This window comes from Fundulus heteroclitus, unplaced genomic scaffold (assembly GCF_011125445.2).
Source record: "Fundulus heteroclitus isolate FHET01 unplaced genomic scaffold, MU-UCD_Fhet_4.1 scaffold_47, whole genome shotgun sequence".
Lineage (NCBI taxonomy): Eukaryota > Metazoa > Chordata > Actinopteri > Cyprinodontiformes > Fundulidae > Fundulus > Fundulus heteroclitus.
In genome coordinates, this window is record NW_023396890.1 from 14,852 (window position 1) to 20,012 (window position 5,161).

Genomic DNA, 5,161 nt, shown 5'->3' on the forward strand with positions numbered 1-5,161 from the left:
TTTTTCATTAAAATAGAGCTCCAACCATCGCCTATAGTCTGTCTCATTTCACTGCAAACTATCTTTACCACATCTTGTAATTGCTAACCATCAGCCCACACCGATGGAAATTTGATGGAAGTACAAAAGCTAGTAATAATTCCCAGACGTGGGACCAAGCCCTTACTTCCCAAGTCTAGAGTCAAGTCCAAGTCCTAAGACTTAAATTTCAAGTCATTAACAACTCATAACGAGCTATCTCTGAAACTTTAATGAAATTAGGAAGCAGAAGATTCGGATCAATGTATTTTATCTTAAATATTATTTGCATCAAGTTATTTCAAGTAAAAATCGCTCATGTCCAAGTCATTAGTATTCAAGTCAAAATCGAGTTGCAAGTCTTTTCTAATGTAACCAAGTCAAGTCTCAAGTCATCAAATCTGTCACTTGATTCTGATTTTACTCTGATAATACCGTATTTCCTGTCTGCTTTTTGTTTTAACGCCGTATGAAAACATGACCTCATAGGAAAACATCTCTCCAGCAACGCCTGACCATGCATTTAAACCTGCAGCTTACACCATTCGATCACCAGGCGAAGCCACAGATTTAGTTGGATATGTTGAATAAGTCGTGATATGAGGGCCTCAGCCAACACACCATGCCAGCTACAGATCTGAACCACTACTGCGCTGTGATATATGGACAATATTTGCACCAAAGACTGGATAAAAAAAATATAATTTAATCAGATGCTTCAATCGCCTCATCACGCTGGATGTTAGAAAATGAAAACGTTAGCTTGGACTTCGCTTCTAATTAATTCTGCTCATAACACTCGGACCACTTGGGGCCACTTTGAGAGTGTTGGAATCCCATCATCAGGATGCTCATTTGCTCTAAAATACATAAGTACAGCAGAAATAACGTATCTTGGTGTGTTTGAACGCTGAATCCCACATACTCATCCCAACACAAAGGCGCAATTCAAACCAGGAGCACAAATACTTACAATTTTTGGACAGAACTTGAGATAGAACAAAGTCCCCATGCTGCATGTGTTTCTAATACGTCAGCATACATGGCAAGATATCAGACTCTACTAGGAAGCAGCTTAAATCTCATGCAGTCTGCACTGAGGAAGAGTCACTCACCTCAGCATGCTGGATGCTTGAAACTGAAACATTAACTAATTTCTGGTTAAATATCGCCTGACCAATTGGAGGCACCTGTTGAGCATTGAAATTTTAAGCCCAGCCAGTCATTTTATTCTTAAATATGAAAAAAAAAAAACAGAAACAAACATTACCGTCATGCTAAAAGAAAAATGTCTTCATTTATTGTCCACACCGGCTTGACATACAGCTCAAAGAGGCTTTTGCAAAAACTTCCTCTATGTAAGAACCATGAAAGGAAAGCAATTATCAAAAGGACAAAAAATGCAGTTTTCTAGTTTTTGTCAGATTCTCAGCAAACATATGGAAGATGTCATCAAATGAGGCCAAAACTGGTCTACGTGCGTACCCCTATGAACCATAAAACTGATACTGTACACCTTCCTAAACATACTATCCCAATAGTCAAACATGGCAGTGGCAGCGTCATGCTGTGGGGATAATTTCTTCAGCCAGGATAGGGAAGCTGCTCTGATTTCATTTAAAGAATGGATGGAGCTACACGAGGGCAACCCTGCAAGAAAACCTGTTAGAATGGCCTAGTCAAAGTCCAGATGTAAGTCAGAATATGAGGCAACACTTGAAATCTGATGTTTACAGGAGCTCTTCGCCCAATCTGACCGAGCTTTAGCTGGTCTCCAAAGAGAAACCGGTTCTGTTTTAAGTTTATAATTGATTATTTATGGGTAACACAGTAAATGGGGTGAAGATAAATGCAAGGCCCCATTTTTCAGAGTTTAAAATCCACTTTTCCTTCCCCTTCACAATTAGACATGGCCTAAAATTAAAATCCTGTTAAAATCCATCGGAGGCTGCGGTTTTAACGTGACAAAACGTGAAAGGATCAAAGTGGTGTGAATACTTTTACGCACACCTGTCCTCAAAACATAAAACTGGGCAAATATATAAAGTAGAGACGCCGTCAGTCCTGAACAGGCGGATGTTTATAGCTGAGGATAACAGGCTGAGTGATTAGCCTCTCAGGTTTCTCTCCACTTGCCGTCATTCTAAATCGAACATTTGTTAATACCTGACACCAGATCAGGTCTTCAACACCGACCCAAATGTTCACAGTGTCCTTCTCAGTTTTACAGCGAAAAGTCAGGAAACTGCTGTTGTAGCAGAAAGCACGACTTTTAAACTTGAACCCTCTGTCGCTGCAAACGTTTGTTATTAAAACTTTGAAGCAGCTCGTGCCGCATGCTTGTTACCATGCCAACAAGCCTGTCCTTGTTGCAGAGCAGAGGTCACGCACCAAATTCAGCGTTGTAAGCTGAGTCGACTCCGTCTGGAAACTTGTCTGCATTGTGCAAGAAGTGGGTTTGCATTTGTTTCAAAACAACATTAGCGACGTGTGTGAATGAGTGAAAAAATGAAACGATAAAGCTTCCTTGTCTTCTTTGTCTGTAAGCGAGCACTAATCACACCAAGGACGTTCCAAAGTGGGCTGATTAGATCATGGAGGCCTCCTCTGGTTCTGCTGCTATGTGAGCACGATAGAGATAAAGACAGGAAGAATTAGTGCTTCTTTTTAATCCTAAACAACGTTCTTTACAGCCATGTGTGCTGTTCATGTGGAAAAAAAGGATAAAGCGATGCCTGAATGCAGGCAGATGATTGCTCTTCAAGGATTGGGTAATGTTTTTTCCAAGTATTCATGTATTAAAACTGAGAAATGAAATTCATGAGGGATTTACAATGAAGCTAAGTGAAGCAGGCTGTTACATATATTCCTACAAACAGCGGCGGCGCTTTTATATTTGTTCTGACTGCAGACAGGATCAGGTTTAGGGCCGTAACTTCCTGACTGATGAAGACCAACACACATGTTCTCCTGCCTTACCCATTTTGAAGAGTGGGAAATTGTCCCATGTAGGACATTATCTTTATTATACGGGGAAACAGGGAATCATAGATTACCAATAAAAAGGCTCCTGAACAGGATGTTTAGTTTAAAAAGTAAGGTATCAACTAAAAAATACTTGGGTTACATGTATTTAATAGAAATGGGGCGAAAAGGTGTGTCAATTGTTGCTTTGTAATTTAATTCACTTCAATATGCTTATGTTGATGAAAATTACAATAAATATCACTTTACATTCATACGCAATTGAATTGTTTCTAAAATATTTATTTATTAATTAATGTTGGCTATATCATCCACTGAATTAATGTATTCAAATTAAAGGTTGAGTTTTTATATGCTTTTATCTATTGTTATAGTTTTATATTTACTTGGAGTTGCCATTATATGTGGATGATGCTGTATTCTTACTATTTAACCATCAGAGGGTATGCACACATTTTTAAATTATAAATTAATGAATCTTTTCTTAGCATCAGGCTTAAAACTTCTCTCTGTCTGGTTGTTTAGTTAATGAAAAAAATTATTTCAAATAGATTTTCTCCTAATGATAGAAAAAAAGAACCAGTTCGGAGGTTGTTTTTGTCATTTAACAATAAAAACTGTTGAGCTTACTTGTGCAGACGTCTTGTTTTTGCCTGGCTCTGACCTCCAATGTGTCTACGGCCTCCATCAATCCATTATCTGTACCCGCTTGTCCATGCAGGGCTGTGGGCGGCCTGGTGCATATCTAACAAGCATTCACACTCACACCTAAGGGCAATTTGGAGAAACCAATTAGCCAAACAGTCGTGATTTTGGACAAATGGAGGAGGCCAGAATACCCAGAGAGAAGCCATGAATGCACAGGGAGAACATGCAAACTCCACAAAGAAAGGGAGGATTTAAACCCAGGACTTTTTTGCTGCAACGCAACAGTGCTACCAACTGTGCCACTGAACTACAACCTGAATTCACTAAATATAGTTAAGAAGGACAACACATGTCCTTCAGTTGATGGGATTTATTTATCAGAGCAAAAACAAAGCCATGTGGCCATTAAAGTACATCCAATCCTACAGTTAGAGATCAGGACGAAGGAAAAACAAGATTCCTGCAACACAACAACCTGTATTATTCTCAATGAAAGAAGATTAGACTAGTTGGACAATCAAAAGCCCATTTAGGATGAACTCCCTTGGTTTAAAAAGCAGAGGTTAACTGCTGGTTGTCCATGGGCAGCTTTTCTTTCTGTCCACTGACTGTCATTGTTTAGCCCCCAAAATAGTGTATTTTAGCAGATAGACTTCACTTAGATCAAATTTATTAACTTGAGCTTTAAGTAAATTCAGGACAGAAGGTAAGATGGTTTAAATTAAGAAATCATCAGATGGATACTACTGATAAAACATGCAAACGGCTTTGGAAAAATATACTTTGACCCCAGAAGAAACCGTTTTCAAGTCCGATGAGACCCGGAAATGGTTTCTGCACCATTAGACCCAATTAGAGTTTAGTTTTTCATTTAGTTTTATTCTATCCACTTTGTGCTGGTTTCAAATTACAGTAAACACAATTGAATGTTTCTGCCCAGAGGACTCTCAGGAGTTTAGGTAAACATTACCAGAAGCATGAAACAGGTTATCTTTGTCTGAAGTAAACAAAATTTTGATGATCAAAAATCTTATTGCGGAAAGAAAAAAAAAGCAAAGGAGAATCTGTAAAAAGAGAAATAGTTTCCATAACACAATATATGTTCAAAGTAATTTAAATAAGTAAATAAAAAGCAGAATTTAGATTTTTACGGAGGTGTACTGAATCTTTTTCCAGTAAATTATAAATAAATTATAAATAAATAAAAAAATAAATTTTAAAAATGCAGTTTTCAAATAATTGTTTAATTTATTAATGAAAAAAACTTCTCAAACCATCCTGGACCTATGTAAAACACGGTCTGCGTTTGATTCATAGTTTTCAGACGATTTGCACAGAGTTTATTAGTGGATCTTTGTTTTATTAGCAGAGGAGACAGATCATGTAAAGCTTGACAGTTTTTTTTACTCCTAAATAAGCCATGGAGACGATGTGCTGTTCAACACGTCACTGATTCCTTCGTGCCCTCTGTCCCTGCAGTGCTGCATGCCCCAGACAGCTGCCAGCCTGG